General features: G+C 41.0%; 1 pseudogene; it reads left to right on the top strand.

The window, feature by feature from the left end:
* The first annotated feature begins 16,470 nt into the window (after window positions 1–16,470).
* LOC132654710 (baculoviral IAP repeat-containing protein 1b-like) overlaps window positions 16,471–19,487 on the top strand; it is a 43,088-nt pseudogene continuing 40,071 nt past the window's right edge.

Below are 19,487 nucleotides of genomic sequence, written 5' to 3'. Positions count from 1 at the left end.
GACCCCAAAAATTCTACCAAGGAACTCCTACAGCTGATAAACACCTTCAGCAAAGTGGCCGGATACAAAATTAAATAAAAAAAAAAAATCAGTAGCCTTCCTGTATACATAAGACAAAAGGGCTGAGAAAGAAATTAGGGAAACAACACCCTTCACAATAGCTACAAAGGCATAAAGTACCTTGGTGTAACTTTAACCAAGCAAGTCAAAGATTTGTATGAAAAAAAAAAAACTTCCAGTCTCTGAAAAAAGAAATAGAAGAAGATATCAGAAGATGGAAAGATCTCCCATGCTCATTGCTTGGCAGGATTAACATAGTAAAAATGGCCATCTTACCAAAAACAATCTAAAGACTCAATGCAATTCCCATCAAATTACCAACACAATTTTTTACAGACCTTGAAAGAAAAATTCTCAACTTCATATAGAATAACAAGAAACCCAGAATCGCTAAATCAATCTTCTACAATAAAAAATCTTCTGGAGGTATCTCCATCCCTGATTTCAAGCTGTAATATAGAACAACAGTAATAAAAACTGCATGGTCCTGGGGAATAGAAACAGGCTGGAGGATCAGTGGAATTGAATAGAAGACCCAGAAATAAACCCACACACTTATGGACACCTGATCTTTGACAAAAATGCCAAAACCATACAATGGAAAAAAGATAGCATCTTCAACAAATTGTGCAGGTCTAACTGGATATCTACAGTAGAAAAAATGCAAATAGATCCATACTTATCACCCTGCACAAAACTAAAGTCCAAGTGGATCAAAGACCTCAACATAAAACCAGACACATTAAATCTGTCAGAAGAAAAAGGGGAGAAGTGTCTTGAGCTCGTTGGCACAAGAGATAACTTCCTAAACAGAGCATCAGCAGCACAGGCTCTAAGAGCAACAATCAATAAATGGGACCTCATGAAACTGAAACATTTCTGTAAAGCAAAAGACACTGTCATCAGAACAAAACAACAGTCTACAGATTGGGAAAGGATCTTCACCAACCCTTTATCTGACAGAGGACTAACATCCAGAATATATAAAGAATTCAAGAAGTTAAACAGCGACTAATCCAATTAAAAAATGGGGTACAGAGCTAAACAGAGAATTCTCAATAGAGGAATATTGAATGGCAGAGAAACACTTAAAGAAATGCTCAACATCCTGAGTCATCAGGCAAATGCAAATCAAAACGACCCTAAGATTTCACCTTACACCCATCAGAATGGTTAAGATCAAGAACTCAAGTGACAAGACATGCAGGAGAGGATGTGGAGAAATGGGAACCCTCCTCCACTGCTGGTGGGAATGTAAACTTGTACAACCACTTTGGAAATCAATCTGGCACTTTCTCAGACAATTAGGAATAGCACTTCCTCAAGATCCAGCTATACCACTCCTAGGCATACATACAAAAGATACGTATACAACAAGGACATTTGCTCAACCATGTTTGTAGCAGTTTTATTCATAATAGCCAGAACCTGGAAACAACCCAGATGCCCCTCAGCAGAGGAATGGATACAGAAATTGTGGCACATTTACACAATGGAACTACAAACAAGGAATTAAACAGCAATTAAAAACAAGGAAATCATAAAATCTGCAGGCAAATGGTGGGAACTAGAGAAGGTCATCCTGAGTGGCCTATCCCAGAAGCAGAAAGACACACATGGTATGTACTCACTTATAAGTGCATTTTAGATGTATAAAACAGGACAAACATACCAAAATCTGTACACCTAAAAAAGCTAAGCAAAAAGGAGGACCCTGGGTAAGATGCTCAATCTTCATTCAGAAAGGCAAATGAGATAGACATCAGAGGAAGGTGAAAACAAGGAACAAGAGAGTAGCCTAACCACAGAGGGTCTTTGAAAGACTCTACCCAGCAGGGTATCAAAGCAGATGCTGAGACTTATAGCCAAAATTCAGGCAAAGTGCAGGGAATCTTCTGAAAGAAGGGGGAGACAGAAAGACCTGGGAAGGTCTGGAGCTCCACAAGGAGAGCAACAGAACCAAAAAATCTGGGCACAGGGATCTTTTCTGAGACTGATACTCCAACCAAGGACCATGCATGGAGACAACCCAGAACCCCTGCATAGAGGTAGCCCGAGGCAGCTCAGTCTCCAAGTGAGTTCACTAGTAAGGGGAACAGGGACTGTCTCTGACATGAACTCAGTGGCTGGCTCTTTGATCCCCTCCCCCCGAGGGGAGAGCAGCCTTTTCCAGCCCCCCTCAAAAGACTGTGAAATACAGTCCTGATGAGACCTGATAAGCTAGGGTCAGATGGAAGGGGAGAAGGTCCTCCACTATCAGTGGACTGGGCAAGGGGCATGGGAGGAGATGAGGGAGGGAAGGCGGGCAGGATTGGGAGGTGATGAGGGAGGGGACTATAGCTGGGATCCAAAGTGGATAAATTGTATGAAATAAAAAATTGTACAAAAATGAAGTTTAACAATTAGATTTAAATCAGTTTAGAGCACTTTTATGTATGCCTTGGAATGGAAACAGGACACACCTGTGAAACTGAACACAGACTGCATTATGAAAGCTCTCTAGAAAGAAGCAACTTTCCTAGTCAGTTTGAGACTGATTTCCTTATGTGTTGCAACAAAAATATTTGTGTATAGTCTTGTTCCAGAGCTTTTGTAGCTGTCATTTTCTTTTCCTGGGAAGTTCCCCCTTCTGTTTTAGGCAGAGTTTTCTAAAGGAACAGAACTGATAGAATATATAAATATAGGTCTAGGTAGAGATATACATATGCAAACATAGATAGATATATAGAATAGATGTGGAAATGTATCTATATATCCAAATACATGGCATTTATGAGACTGGCTTACAGAATGTAGCCTGGGTCATCCAGCAATGGCTGTCTCACACTGTGAGGCTGAGAATCTGGCTGTTGTTGACTCTACAAGGTGGGATGATGACTCAGCAGTCCCAGTCTGGCACCGGAGTCCTAGAGGATTCCTGGAGAGGGCTGGTTGGTCTTCAGTCTACATTTTACTCATGAATAAGTTGGCTCTAATACCAGTGAAGGAATGCCACAGAAGCAAGATAGATGAACTTGCCTGTGAGAATGAGCACAAGAACAAAGCACTTCCCTTCTTCCATATCTCTTTATCTGGGCTGCCAGCAAAGAGTGCTCCTTGTCATTAGGATAAGTCTTCCTCCTTCAAGTAACCTGATTAAGAAAACCCCTCATGGGAATGTCCAGAGCTTGCATTTTATTTGATTCCAGATGTAGTCAAGCTGACAACCAAGATTAGCTGTGCCATGATGGTTTGATAGTTCTGTAAGGGGTCATGTTTTGAACTGGAATCCTCATTGTAAGAGTCTAGGAGTGGGAACTTTATTGTGTTTCGAGGTGGGATCTATAGAAGGTCATTAAGGTGAAGCTCCCATTGGATCCTGGTAACTTCCTAAGATAGACCAAAAAATGGTCCATGTGCACAGACACATGGTAGGTAGAATAATTTTAGAAAATTAAAAGCGAAGACTATGACAAGGAGGAGAGTGGGAGGGAGATTCACATACAGAAGTTACTGGAGGACACTGTCTCTGGATTTATAATGTGGTCAGAATGTGAAATGTCCTCATGCGCAGCTCATGTGTTTGAGCATTTGGTTTCCAGCTGGTGATATATTTTGGAACCTTTAAGAGGCGGAGCCTGGTGGAGGAAGTGGGTCATGGGGAACATGGCTTTGAGACTTTAGAACCTGGTGCCACTTCCTGTTCATTTTCTCTGCCTCTTTGCTGCTGATGCACTGTGACCAACTGGCTGGTCTTCTGTGCCACGATGAAATAGCAATCTTCAAACTGTAAGCCAGAATAAGCCTTATTCTCTGTGAGCTGCTTTTGTCAAGGGCTTTTATCCCAGCAACAGAAAAGTAATGACAGGCTGCACTAGTGAAAATGGAAATTCACCAAGCACAGCCTTAGGCTGGCAAGTCCTGGCCAGTTCCTTCTGTAAAGGGAAGGAACAGGAAGCTAGAGTAGGGTAATTGTGTCTATAGATAAGAACACGACCTTTGTCTCATAATTGCTAACGAGACTGTAAGGTGTGGTGTATCAAGGGACGAGTTCAAAATTAACTAGACAAGATGTTGAATAGCCTGAGGGTTGATAGAAGTCCAGAAGGACCATTGCTGGGCACTTCACATGCTAGTGACGAGGAGTTCTTTTTATCTTATTAGGGATAGTCAAACGTGGTTATCTGCTACGCTGGGCAAACTCATCATAAAAATTGCCTGGTGAAAGAGTTTGCTTGTTTTCAACTTGGCCAGGTATGGTGGCACATACTTCTAGTCGAACCACTCAATAGGCTAAGCAAGATGGTGTCAGCCTTGAGGCTAGCATGGGCTATAGAGCAAAACCCTGTCCCCCAAACAAGTGAAAACCTTCAGATTGCAGCAGCTTTTGCAAAAGTGTAGCTAGGTAGGCAAATTCCAAATTGAATGAGGGAGATAAAGCATCGTGTGACAGCGCTACCTCTACCCAAAAATAGATTTGATATTCCTTTGAGAGCACTGAAATGTGTAAATTGGTCATATGCTTGCACAAAGGTGTTCCTCGTTTCGCCCTATTTAAAAACTTTTTGATAGTTTCATATCTGAGAACTATATTTACATTATTTCTACCCACCCCTCTATGATCCCACCAAATTCCTGACTCCTTCTTTAATTATGACACACACACATACACACACACATCCTTACTGAGTCCATTTAGTGTTCCTCATATGTATATGTGTTTGGGGCTGACCAGTTGGGACTGGATAGCTTATCAGGGGCTTGTCCCTCTTTCAGCAGCTGTTCACTGCCCAGACTTCTTACAGTGGGGAGGCCTTGTGACATTCCCCCATCCACACTGGCATGTCGAGCTTGTGTCATTCTGCAGGTCTTGTTTAGGTGGGCGTATTGTTGATATTTCCCAGGGGCAGCTTCCCTGCCACAGAGGTAAATGAGCCCCTCACTGTAGAGGCTCCCGGCTTTTCTGAGGGGTAGGAGTGCTGATTGCTTTTCTCCCATGGCAGCCTGCATAACACCTTCAGATACCGTGAGAGCTAATCGTCAAAGAAGAGGTTTCCAGACCTCTTTGAGGCTGATCCCTCCAAGGACTATGTCCAAAGTGTGTGACATCTTTAGCAGTAGGGTCTTTTACAAGTTCTAGAAGGAAACCAAGGACAAAGGCAATAACCTGCTTTTGGGATTCTTGTGGGAGACTCAAAGGGAGGTTATACATGTCTGGCACTGGGATTTTTATTAGATAGTCTATCACTCTTTGGAACAGCATCACCTCATGTTTTATAACTTAATTTAAATTATATACACATACATACATATATATGCAGTTTTAAAAACATAAAATAATGTTTCCTTATGGCTTTTTCAAACATCCCTAGAGTTACTTATCCACCATCCCTCCCTTTCCCTCCCTTTCCTCTCTCTCTCTCTCTCTCCCCTCCATTTTCCCCTTTCCCCTCTTCATAGCATCTGTGTCCTATCCCCCTCTCTAGAGCCCCCTCTCCCCCTGCCCATGGCCTCTTCCTACCTGCCTGGGTTTTGCACTTACTCCAGGTTATAGATTCACATCTAAGGTTCAGAACTGGGGACCACAAATAAGAGAGAACTTGCAGCATTTATCCTTCTGGGTTTGACTCTGCTCATTCAGTATATTTTCTGCTTTCACTGTTTATCTGCAGATTTCATGGTTTCATTGTTTTGCATCTTTAGAGCTGAATAGAGTTCCACTGCCTGTGTGTACCACACTTTCCTTATTCACCCATCAGCCAACAGAGATTTAGGCTGTTTCTGCTCCCTAGCTATCATAACTAGAGAAACCATGAACGGGGCTGAACAAGTCTCTGTGGAGTGGCTTGCTGAGTCCTTTGGGCACATATGCTAAGGAGGGGCATAACTGGGTCAAATTGTAGGTTGATTTTTAGCCTTTTGAGGATTCTCCACGCTGGTTCCCAGAGTGGCTGCACCAGTTTGAAGTCCTGACTGATGGCTCCCTTTCCCCAACATTTTCTCCAGCAAATGATGTTTTTGATCTTTCCCATTCTGGCAGGGGTAAGATGAAATCCCAAAGCAATTTTGAATTACATTTTCCTAACTGTTAAGGATGCTGAATCCTTTAAAGATATTTTGTGACTATTTTTACTTCTTGTTTATTGATTTATAGCTCATTTCTTGATTGGGTTATTTGTTTTCCTGATTCTTCATTTTTTGAAGAATTAATAAATGGACAAGATATGTTGTATTTAAGTATTTGTGTGTGTGTGAAATGACAACAGTCAAAGAAAAAACAGTCATTAGTTTGGGAAGGATTAAAGGTGGAGAGATTAAGGAGGAACTAGAAGGAAAAAAGGGAGCTGGGGGAATGATGTAACTTTTTTTTTATTATTTATTTATTTATTTATTTATTTATTTATTTATTTTCAATGCAGTTTATTCAGGAACATTGAACAATCCTCGGACCCAGCCCACAGCTTAAATAGCCTCTGGGTAGCCAACCCAGGCATGCCACGGGGGCAATGCAGATAGGTCCACATACATGGAAGCAAGCCAGATCCTCGGCCTTAGCCAAATGTGGAGTTGTTCGTGACAGAGAGCACTCACCATCGGGAAGGTGGAAGGCGGAAACCAGCTCCATCTTTAAGGCATAGCATTCCGCAGCTCTCTACAGTTCCCCCTTTTTGTTTTAGACGCATCAGGCAAGAGTAGAGGTCTGATCTCTGATATTAGAAATAAATTGGGAATGATGTAACTTTTTATTAACTAAAGCTTTAAAATGAAAGAAAATTCTCCACAGTGTTGTCTATTGGCTAATATGATGAAAGTGTGTTATTTTTAAGAATTTAATTGTTATTTATTTTTTTCCTAATTTTTTTAATTATTATTATTAATTACACTTTATTCATTTTGTATCCCCCCATAAGCCCCTACCTCCTCCCCTCCTGATACCATCCTTCCTCCCCTTTCTGCATGCATGCCGCTCCCCAAGTCCACTGATAGGGGAGGTCTTTCTCTCCTTCTTTCTGATCTTAGACTATCAGTTCTCATCAGAAGTGGCTGCATTGTCATCTTCTGTGGCCTGGTAAGGCTGCTCTCAAATCAGGGGGAGGTGATCAAAGAGCAGGCCAATCAGATTATGTCAGAGGCAGTCCCTCTTCCCATTACTATGTAACCCACTTGGACACTGAACTGCCATGGGCTACATCTGTGCAGGGGTTCTAGGATATCTCCATGAATAGTCCTTGGTTAGAGTATGAGTCTCTAGGAAGTTCCCTGTGTTCAAATTTTCTTGTTCTGTTGCTCTCCTTGTGGAGTTCCTGTCCTCTCCAGCTCTTGCTATTTCCCACTTCTTACATAAAATTCCATTGACTCTGCCGACAGTTGGCCGGCATCTGCTTTGCTAGTCTTCAGGGCAGAGACTTTCAGAGGCCCTCTGTGGTAGGTTCCTAGGTTGTTTCCTGTTTTCTTCTTCTGGCTTTCAGAGGCCCTCTGTAGCAGGTTCCTAGGTTGTTTCCTGTTTTCTTCTTCTTCTGATGTCCATCCTCTTTGCCTTTCAGGATGGGGATTGAGCATTTTGGTTAGGGTCCTCTGTTTTGCTTCGTTTGTTTAGATGTACTGATTTTAGTGAGTTTATCCTATGTTGTATGTTTATACGAGTGAGTATATGCCGTGTGTGTCTTTTTGCTTCTGGGACAACTCACTCAGGATGATCCTTTCCAGATCCCACCATTTACCTGCAAATTTCATAATTTCCTTATTTTTCATTGCTGAGTAATACTCCATTGTATAGATGTACCACAATTTCTGCATCCATTCTTCAGTTGAGGGGCATCTGGGCTGTTTCCAGCTTCTGGCTATTACAAATAAAGCTGCTACAAACATGGTAGAGCAAATGTCCTTTTTGTGTACTTGAGCCTCTTTTGGATATATGCCTAGGAGTGGTATGGCTGGATCTTGAGGAAGTGCTATTCCTAGTTGTCTGAGAAAGCACCAGATTGATTTCCAGAGTGGTTGTACAAGTTTATATTCCCACCAGCAGTGGAGGAGGGTTCCCCTTTCTCCACAACCTCTCCAGCATGTGTTGTCACTTGAGTTTTTGATCTTGGCCATTCTGATGGGTGTAAGGTGAAATCTCAAGGTTGATTTGAGTTGCATTTCCCTAATGGCTAATGAGGTTGAGCATTTCTTTAAATGCTTCTCTGCCATTCGATATTCCTCTACAGTGAGTTCTCTGTTTAGCTCTGTTCCCCACTTTTTAAGTGGATTACTTGGTTTGCTGTTTTTCAGATTCTTTAGTTCTTTATATATACTGGATATGAGTCCTCTGTCAGATAAAGGGTTGGTGAAGATTCTTTCCCAATCTGTAGGCAGTCACTTTGTTTTGATGACGGTGTCCTTTGCTTTACAGAAGCTTTTCAGTTTCAGGAGGTCCCATTTATTGATTGTTGGTGTTCTGTTCAGGAAGTTCTCTCCTGTACCAATGAGTTCTAGGGTATTTCCCAATTTTTTTTCTAGCCAATTTAATGTGTCTGATTTTATGTTGAGGTCTTTGATACACTTGGACTTCAGTTTTGTGCAGGGTGATAAGTATGGATCTATTTTCATTTTTCTACATGTAGACATCCAGTTGGACCAGCACCATTTGTTGAAGATGCTATCTTTTTTCCATTGTATGGTTTTGACATCTTTGTCAAAGATCAGGTTTCCATAAGTGTGTGGGTTTATTTCTGGGTCCTCTCTTCGGTTCCATCGATCCACCATTCCGTTTCTATGCCAGTAACATGCAGTTTTTAAAACTGTTGCTCTATAGTACAACTTAGGATCAGGGATGGAGATACCTCCAGAAGATCTTTTATTGTAGCGTATTGTTTTAGCAATTCTGGGTTTCTTGTTATTCCATATGAAGTTGAGCATTTTTCTTTCCAGGTCTGTAAAGAATTTTGTTGGTAATTAAGTGGGAATTGCATTGAATCTGTAGATTGCTTTTGGTAAGATGGCCATTTTTACTATGTTAATCCTGCCTAGATTGCTTTTGGTAAGATGGCCATTTTTACTATGTTAATCCTGCCTAGATTGCTTTTGGTAAGATGGCCATTTGTACTATGTTAATCCTGCCAAGCCATGAGCATGGGAGATCTTTCCATCTTCTCATATCTTCTTCTAATTCTTTCTTCAGAGACTTGAAATTTTTTTCATACAAGTCTTTGACTTGCTTGGTTAGGGTTACACCAAGATACTTTATGTCATTTGTGCCTATTGTGAAGGGTGCTATTTCCCTAATTTCTTTCTCAGCCCTTTTGTCTTTTGTATACAGGAGTGCTACTGATTTTTTTGAGTTAATTTTGTATCCGGCCACTTTGCTGGAGGTGTTTATCAGCTGTAGGGGTTTCCTGGTAGAGTTTTTGGGGTCACTCACGTATACTATCATATCATCTGCAAATAGTGATAATTTGACTTCTTCCTTTCCAATCTGTATCCCCTTGATCTCCTTCAACTGTCTTATTGCTCTAGCAAGGACTTCCAGCACTATGTTGAAGAGGTATGGAGATAGTGGGCAGACTTGTCTTGTCCCTGATTTCAGTGGGATTGCTTTAAGTTTCTCTCTGTTTAGTTTGATGTTGGCTATAGGCTTGTTGTATATTGCCTTTACTATGTTTAGATATGTGCTTTGTATCCCTGATCTCTCCAATACTTTAAACATGAATGGATGTTGGATTTTGTCAAATGCTTTTTCAGCATCTAGGGAGATTATTATGTGTTTTTTTTTTTTTCAGTTTGTTAATATAGTGAATCACATTGATAGTTTTCTGTATATTGAACCACCCCTGCATACCTAGGATGAAGCCTACTTGGTCATAGTGGATATCTTTGATGTGTTCTTGGATTCGGTTTGCAAGTATTTTGTTAAGTATTTTTGCATCAATGTTCATAAGGGAGATTGGCCTGAAGTTCTCTTTCTTTGTTGAGTCTTTGTGAGGTTTAGGTACCAAGGTGACTGTGGCTTCATAGAATGAGTTTGGTAATGTTTCTTCTGTTCCTCTTTTGTGGAATAGTTTAAAGAGAATTGGTGTTAGCTCTTCTTTGAAGGTCTGGTAAAATTCTGCGCTGAAGTCATCTGGTCCTGGGCTTTTTTTGGTTGGGAGACTTTTGATGACCGCTTCTATTTCTTTGGGGGATATAGGACTATTTAATTGATTTACCTGGTCCTGATTCAGCTTTGGTAAGTCAAATTTATCAAGAAAATTGTCCATTTCATTTAGATTTTCAAATTTTGTGGCATATAGACTTTTGAAGTAAGTCCTAATGATTGTTTGGATTTCCTCAGTGTCTGTAGTTATGTCCCCCTTTTCATTTCTGATTTTGTTGATTTGGGTGGTGTCTCTCTGCCTTTTAGTTAGCTTGGCTAAGGGTTTGTCTATATTGTTGATTTTCTCAAAGAACCAGCTCTTGGTTTCATTGATTCTTTCAATTGTTTTATTTGTTTCTAATTGATTGATTTCAGCCCTGAGTTTGATTATTTCCAGCCGTCTGCTCCTTCTTGGTGTGTCTGCTTCTTCTTTTTCTAGGGGTTTTAAGTGAGCCATTAAGCTGCTTGAATGAGCTCTCTCGAATTTGTTCTTGAAGGCACTTAGTGCTGTGAGCTTTCCTCTTAGCACTGCTTTCATTGTGTCCCACAAGTTTGGGTGAGTTGTGTCTTCATTTTCATTGAGTCCTAGGAAGACTTTAATTTCTTAACACTGCTTTCATTGTGTCCCACAAGTTTGGGTATGTTGTGTCTTCATTTTCATTGAGTTCTAAGAAGACTTTAATTTCTTTCTTTATTCCCTGACCCAACTGTCATTTAGTAGCAAGTTGTTCAGTTTCCATGTGTGTGTAGGCTTTTTGCTATTTCTGTTGTTATTGAGGTCCAGCTTTATTCCATGGTGACCAGACAGGATACAAGGGATTATTTCAATCTTCTTGTATCTGGTGAGGCTCACTTTGTGACCAACTATATGGTCCATTTTGGAGAAGGTTCCATGAGGTGCTGAGAAGAAGGTAAATTCTTTTGTGTTTGGGTATAAGGTTCTGTAAATGTCTGTTAGGTCCATTTGATTCATGACCTCTGTTAGAGACATTGTTTCTTTGTTTAATTTCTGTTTTGTTGATCTGTCCTTTGTTGAGACTGGGGTGTTGAGTCTCCCACTATTAATGTGTGGGGATCTATATGTGCTTTAAATTTTATCAATGTTTCTTTTACAAGTGTGGGTGCTCTTGTATTTGGGGCATAGATGTTCAGGATTGTGATGTCTTCCTGGTGGAATTTTCCCTTGATGAGTATGAAGTGTCTTTCCCCATCTCTTTTTATTAATTTTGGTTGAAAGCCTATTTTATCAGATATTAGAATGGCTACTCCTGCTTGCTTCTTGGGTCCATTTGCTTGGAAAGCCGTCTTCCAACCCTTTACCCTCAGGTAATGTCTATCTTTGTGCCTTAGGTGTGTTTCTTGTATGCAACAGATTGCTGGGTTTTCTTTATGCATCCATTCTGTTAGTCTGTGTCTTTTTATTGAAGAATTGAGTCCATTGATATTGAGAGAGATTAATGACCAGTGGCTGTTAGATCCTTTGATATTGATGCTGGCTGTGGTCATAAGGTTGTGTGCTTGGTTGCTTTTTGTTTTACTGTAGTGAGGTTAATTATTTCTTGTGTTTTCTTGAAAGTAGCTAGTTTTCTTAGGCTGTATTTTCCCTTCTAGTGTCTTCTGTGACACTGGATTTGTGTGTAAGTATTGTTGAAATTTGTTTTTGTCATTGAATATCTTGTTTTCGCCATCTATGAGGACTGAGAGTATTGCTGGGTATATTAGCCTGGGCTGACATCTGTGTTCTCTTAGGGTCTGCATGATATCCGTCCAGGCCCTTCTGGCTTTCATAGTCTCTGTTTAAAAGGTAGGTGTGATTCTAATGGGTTTGCCATTATATGTTACTTGGCCTTTTTTCCTTGCAGCTTTTAGTATTTTTTCTTTGTTCTGTATATTTATTGTTTTGATTGTTATGTGGCGGGAGGATTTTCTTTTCTGGTCTAATTTATTGGGTATTCTGTAGGCCTCTTGTATTCTTATTGGCCTCTCCTTTAAGTTGGGGAAACAATCCTCTGTTTCTTTTATTTATTTCAGTGATTTAAGCATTTCCTCTCTAAAGGCCACAAACTGTTTGGCTGCAACTTCCTGTATTTCTTTACAGATGACCATTATCTGTTAGAGTTTATCTTCCTCTAGGTCTTTTTAAATTTTATTTGTTTCCTCTGTTATACTCTTCATGAGCATACATGTTAGGTCATCTTCTTGAATTTCAATTATTTCTTTTCTGGTCTAATTTATTGGGTATTCTGTAGGCCTCTTATATTCTTATTGGCCTCTCCTTTAAGTTGGGGAAATTCTCTTCAATGATTTTGTTGAAAATATTTTCTGGGCCTTGGAGCAGGGAATCTTCTTTTTCCTCTATTCCTATTATTCTTAGGTTTTGTCATTTTATGTTGTCTTGAATTTCTTGGACGGTCTGTGTCAGGAATTTTTTAGATTTAAGATTTTCTTTGACAGATACATCTATTTCTTCCATTGTATCTTACACACCTGAAATTCTTTCTTCCATCTCTTGTAGTCTATTGGTTATGTTAACCTCTGTAGTTCCTGTATTCGTCCCAAGTTCTTTCTCTCCACACTTTCCTCCATTGGTGTTTCTTTAATTTTTCCAATTCCATCTTCAGATCTTGAGCCATTTTGTTGATTTCCTTCATCCGTCTGACTGTATTTTCCTGTTTTTCCTTCAATTCCTTCAGCTGTTTGTTTGAACAATCCTCTGTTTCTTTTATTTCTTTCAGTGATTTAAGCATTTCCTCTCTAAAGGCCACAAACTGTTTGGCTGCCACTTCCTGTATTTCTTTACAGATGGCCATAATCTGTTTGTTTTTATCTTCCTCTGTTTCTTTACAGATGGCCATAATCTGTTTGAGTTTATCTTCCTCTAGGTCTTTTTGCATTTTATTTTTTTCCTCTGTTATACTCTTCATGAGCATACATGTTAGGTCATCTTCTTGAATTTCAATTATGCTGGGGTGTCCAGAGCTACTTGCCCCTGGATAACTGGGTTATGGAGATGCCATATTGCTCTGTCTTTTGTTGGTTGAGTTTTTATGCTGGCCTCTACCCAATGGGCTATCTTAGGTGTTTGGAATTAGTTTCTGGTGGTTCCTTGGATCCTGTGGTGGAAAGAATCACCTTGGCAGGAAGCTGGTTTTTCCTGAAGGAAGCCTTCTCAGCTTTTTGGGTATAGTCACTGGATGGTCAGTGTTTTTCAGGAGTTGCCACTGCTCACCTCAGGCATAGAGACCTGAGTGGTAACTGTGGTCCTTTTTAGTCGAGAGGACTCTCTTCTCACCCAGAGAAGTCCTGAAGACAGCTGCCCTGCTTCTGGGTTTCTGCTGCTGTAACCTGTGTGTCCCGTGGTTTGGTCAGTTTTGTTAGGGATAACTGGTTGCCCCTTGGAGCAGTATCTGGGGGTTGATCTCGGGGATTCTGCACTTCTGTTGGTCTGAGGTTGGGGCTTTGTGCCCCAATATCCAAGCTGTAATCTGTGGCAGGTGGGTACCGCTCTCCTGGTAACAGCAGACTATCTGGTGCACAGCAGGTCCCTAGGTTGGGCTGGTCGGCAGGACCTTTTCCAGGGATATACTGGGTGGCCTAAGTCCATCACCTTTTCTTTGTTGCCTGTGAGGATTTCTCCTGACAGTGACTCCCAGTCTCTGTTGCCCTGGGGCTCACAGCTCTGTCTGTGCTGGAGAGCTGGGCACGCAGCAACTGTCTGTGCTCGCCGCTAGAGCCCAGTTCAGTGATGGCGGCTTGTACCCACCGGTATGCGAGACTTTTTCCAGGGAAAGACTGGGTGACCCAAGTCAGTCCCGTTTTCTTCCTTCCCTGTGGGGTTTTCTCGTGACTGGGACTCCCAGTCTCTGGTGTTTTTGTGCCCACTGATCCTGGGAAGGTGATCAGGACATGCAGGCGTGTGGCTCTGGTCTGGCGACCTAGTGCCCACCCGACCTGGGATCTTTTCCAAGTTCTGACTGGGTGGCCTGAGCGTGGACCCGACTGATTCCCATGCCGTGGGGGTTTCCTCTCACCTGGGAAACACAATCACTGTTGTTTTAGGGCCCAGAGTTCAGTCTCTTGGTCGCTGTACAGAAAATGTTGTCCTGCTCTTCAGACAAGATGGCGCCACCATCTTGTCACCTATTTTTTATTTTTTTTAATTAAAATTACACACGCACACCCTCTTCTACTAATCATACACTTACTTCTCTTGGCTCCCTCTTGAAACCATGGTCTCTTTATCTTAATGGTTATTGTCACAGTATTATATGTGTGTGTGCATGTACGTACCTAAACATAAAAATGCAACCTCTCTAGTTCTTTTGGTGTTACTTGTTTGCACAGGATTTGAGGGCCTACTACTTGGTATTGGATAACCAACTGGGGGCTCATCTCAGGGAATACTATTTGTCGTGTTCTTAGTGTTTCTTAGTTATCCAAGGTTTTTTATCTGGGGTAAGACCCTGTGAGAGTCCTTCCTTTCAGGCCAGCATATATACTGGTGTTGTCATTGGCCGGGCCTTGTTTAGGCAGCCAGATTGTTGAGGTATCGTGAGTGAAGCTTCCCTGTCATTTTTAGGAGACACAGTCTCACAGCAGACTTCCTGGTCCTTTGTATCTTAAAATCTCTTGACCTCCTCTTCCAAGATATTTCCTGAGCTTTAAGGGCACAAGTCATGTTGTAGATGTATCAGTTGTGCTCGTGCACCCAAGATCATGTGCTCTCTCGGTTTCGATTGGCTGATGTTCTCTATAATGTTCTCTGGTGAAGGCATTTTATCAATTGAGGCTCATTTTGCCCACATGACTCTAGCTTGTATTAAGTTGACAAAAATACTAACCAGTGAGTTAGGGCCATTAATGTTAAAGTTGTTATTGAAAGTGTATGTTCATTGCTGTCATTTTGCTGTTTACGGTGTTAATCCTTTTTTTAATTATTATTTCAATTATTATAAAAGTTTACTTTCTTCAGTTGCTTGGCTATGCTAATTTTCAGTCCAAAGAATTGCTCCTCTGTTGGTCTGGTTTACTGGAAAAGAATTCTTTTATCCTGTTTATACTTTGAAAAGTTTTTCTTTGTCCTTCAGCTATGAGAGATAGTTATGCTGCATACAGTAGTTTAAAATAGTGTCTTACTTAGGCTCTCTATTATTGCGATGAAGCATCATGACTAAAAAGCAAGTTGGGAAGAAAAGGGTTTATTTGGATTACATTTTCTCATTTTATTCTACCATTGAATGAAGTCAGGACAGGAACCCAAACAAGACAGGAACCCGGAGGCAGAAGTTGATACAAAAGCCATGGATGGGTGCTACTTACAGGCTTGCTCCACACAGCTTGCTCAGCATGTTTTTTTACAGAACTCCAATCCCAGGGATGGCACCACCCAAAATAGGCTGGTCCTGTCCATCAATAATTAAGAAAATGTCTTACAGCCTGATTTTATGCAGGCAATTTATCAGTTGAGGTTCTCTCTTCCCAGATGCCTATAGATTGTGTCAAGTTGTCGTAAAACTAGTTGGCACAGCCGCTGGCCTTGGATTCTTTTCCTTCTTCTGTGCCTATAATTAGAAGATTTTGGTCTTTTCACGATGTTCCAAAGTTCCTGCATGTTCCTTTCATGTAGTTTTAGAGAGTTTACGCATTCTTTCCTTGAGTGGTCCAGTTCCTCTACTTTATCTAATATTCTAATATCCAATATAAGAATAGTCCTAATATTCTCTCTTCTCTTTGATACATTCTATTGGTAAGGCTCCAATTTAATTTAGCTGAGCAGCCATGTTTCATTGTACATATGATTCCAACAATCTGAAGATGAACTGATAGTGCCAGTTAACCAGCCTAGCTGGTTAAACTGAGAAAAACAAGATCTAACATAAATTCCTAGGATTTACTTACATTTCTCTTAAAAAACCCAGCCTACTAAGTTAATTTTCTAGATACAAGATAAAGAAGGGGGGGCACAAATATTGGCTGAGCTCCTTGAGAAATCACATATGTTTGAGAATTTTGTAACTTCCTCCTTGAATGGAGTGGATGTTGGGGAGGAGTTAGATGTGTGGTTTGAATGAAAGCAGATTCTTTGGGAACTTCAAATAGTCATTGTCCAAAAGGTTGTGGTGGAGTCTCAGAACTCATGTTTAAAGAAGTGTCAGATACTTATTTGTGCCTAGGACAGCCTCTTGATGGTCACCCACATGGCCACTAGGATGCTGGGCTAGGAATCCATGAAGACTCCTGACCACTCTTTTCTATTGGGAAATCAGTTCTCAGTTCATAAGCAGATTTTAATTCCTATTACAGAGAGACATGGAGTTCTGATATGTGAAATCCCATTGCAAGAAACCACCTGAAAAGAAGCAGGACCCTGACCATATTGAAGGTAAAAGGAACTCTGAAGACCATTAGCAAGGCCAGTGCCTGACAAACACCAAAATCCTTAAGAGGATGCATGTGGTTTACCCAGCTATTCTTATTTCAGGAATTTACTCTGGGGAAATTTTTTAAATGTTGGAAATATTTATTAATATCATTACAAGAATACTGAATATTGAATTCATCTTTATGTATGAAGAAGGACAATGACTTAAATGATCCACATTTGGGGAGTAATTAAACAATTATGTATGAACAGATTTTTAAAAATGGAAGAGTTGGGGAGCAAGATGGATGGCTCAGTGAGTAAAAGTACATATCTTACGAGCCTAATGGCTTGTGTTGATCCCTGCATTCCACTAGAGAGGGAAGATGAAAGGAATTGAAACAACCTCTAAAAGTCCTCTGACTTCCAAAGAGCTCTGAGGCATGTGTGCACTTACACCACACACACATATACACTCACACTTCTCATACACTCATACACATTCACATTCACACACACATACTCATATATGAAGTGTTGCCAAGGAAACGAGAATTCGTTTTAAGTATTATGAGTCTTGTAACAACAACAAATTAAAAGGACTCAGAAGGAAACTTGAGGACCATTTTATTAGTGTCTGATCAAAAACAACAAGAAGGACAAGGTGTAAATCTTGGTAACTGCCAGGAGGAAAGAGATGGGGGGAAGGCCATACCTTTGGAGATGGGTCCAAGAAAACAGGCAGGTTTGACAATCAAGGTCAGTAACCACCTGGACAGAGAGTGTGTAGGGAGTCTGCAGAGTAAGGGAGTCCAGAGTGTCAAGAAAAGCATGCATAGAGTTTGGATCAGTATGTGAAAAAGAGATAGAAAGCAGAGGAAAAGTTATTACTTTTAACTTAGAATTCAGAAAAGTGGAGAGGCTTAGCTGTGGAAACCACTACATAGGGGTGAGGGTTTCTGAGAAGTGTATCTTCTTTCTGAGGAGATAAGTATTCCTCCCATTTCTTTACCTTGTCTTCCAGTGACTCTGGTGTGGACTCCCAGCCAGGTGATTCATAGGCTTAGCTAGATTTACTCTTAAAGGAGAACACAGTAATAAGCGACATTGCAATCTTTGGAACAGTGGAGAATGTTGAGTCTCTAACTGGAGCCAGAAGTAGAACTCAGATTTCATTCCTTTATCAAAGAGGAAACAGCTTTGCGATGGAAAGCTGGTGTCCAAATCCAGCTGTAAGGGAGGGCTCCATCAGTTCCATCAAAGGCTGCTAGTCTCTATTTGGCTACCTAGCATTGGCATCTCAAGTGTTGAGACCCTGGAATCGTTTCACATTTGGTGTCAAGTCAGTCTTGCTACTTCTGGCTTCCAGTCAAGGAAACTTCTTGTTTTCCAGTTACTTGAGCTCAGACTGCCTGAGTAGCTTGTATCCTCTGGTCTCATGAGAAGTATGATGGAAGAACAGGTATGGTGATGCAGGCCTGTTAGCTCAGCACTACAGATGGAGAAAAAGGAAGATAGCCACACATTTGATGCTAACCTGGTCTCTATATTGTGTTCCAGATGAGTTTGGGATATACAGTGAGCCCCTGTCTCAAAAAATGTAAACAAAACCAGCAGGATGGTGGTGGCACATGCCTATAATCCTAACATTCAGGAAGCAGAGGCAGGCAGATCTCTGTAATTTTGAGGCCAGCTTGGTCTACAGAGTGAGTTCCAGGATGGTGAAGACTATACTGTGAAACTCTGTCTCAAACAAAAACAAAACCAAAAACAGATGACAGTGCTGGCTGGGCCTGCTGCTCAGTGGTGGGTACTGATTAGCAGAGCCAAGGCCTTGGGCTCGTTCCTATAAGCACACATAGCCAAAATTCAATACATTGCAAATATTTGTCAATTTTACACTGTAAAATAGTCTGTATAGTCTATTGTAGTCATTTCAATAATTGTGAGTCAGAAGAATAGGAAATTGGGTGAAGAAAGAGGTTCCAGAAATTAACAAGAAAGGTGTAAGGCTGGAAGCCCTTCCCCACCTGGGCTTCATTAACAAAGGGAGCATGTTCATGAAGAGCTAGCTTTGTAAAATCATCAGGGCAGTAAGGTTCTATGCAAATTTCATATCAGATGTCATACTGAGCCACTTCCATCCTCTCTTGGCGCCAGGTCATAGCCCAGGTCTTATTTGATTCTGAGCTCATCAGTATCTCTCCTTTAATAAGGACTCTTCACCCTATCACTATCCACATGCTCTCTACAACCCATTGTAAAGAGTTTTAAGAACCTATGAACCCCAGCAGCTGCCTCCCAGACTCAAAACCATGCCTGAAACAGGGAGCATCTGGAGATCACATGAAGCACTAAGACTGGAGAGCAAACATGACAAAAACAATGTGTTTGGAGGCTGGAGAGATGGCCTTACAGTTGAATGGATTTACCCTTGCAATGGAGCCAATTTTGGCTCACGACCCCGAGGCCAAGCCACTCATAACTACCAGTAACTGCAGTTTATGGGGGCCCAACACCTTTTCTGAAATATATACACACATACTTAAAAATAAAATCTTCAAGAATAATTTTAACTGAATGATATTATCAGATTGTCACTCTCAGGCTACATAATTGTGCATATTTTTTCTTTAACATACGTGGTAAAGCTATGTCATTGTCTTTATACTTCAGAGGTGGAGCTGAGCATGGTGACACATATCTCAGCATCCAAGAGGCTGAGACACTGGGTTTATCATTCCAAGTTCTTGGCCTCCTATAGAAGGATTCAGAGATAAAGGGCCCCATGGATTTGCACAAGAACAAAATAACCTTAGCTGGAAGGACACAGTGGCACAGACTTTTACCTTCAAGACTGATAGTTGATCACGTGAGTGAGAGTGTTTAGGGAGTCTCATCATTGTTTAGGGATTTCTTTTATGGGGCTCAGGAGATGGAAAGGCTGGTTGCTAAGTAAGGGCCCTCTGTTTT

Source organism: Meriones unguiculatus, chromosome 6 (genome assembly GCF_030254825.1).
Source record: "Meriones unguiculatus strain TT.TT164.6M chromosome 6, Bangor_MerUng_6.1, whole genome shotgun sequence".
NCBI lineage: Eukaryota > Metazoa > Chordata > Mammalia > Rodentia > Muridae > Meriones > Meriones unguiculatus.
The sequence above is the reverse complement of the archived record's forward strand: the minus strand, read 5'-3'. Positions and strand labels throughout refer to the sequence as shown.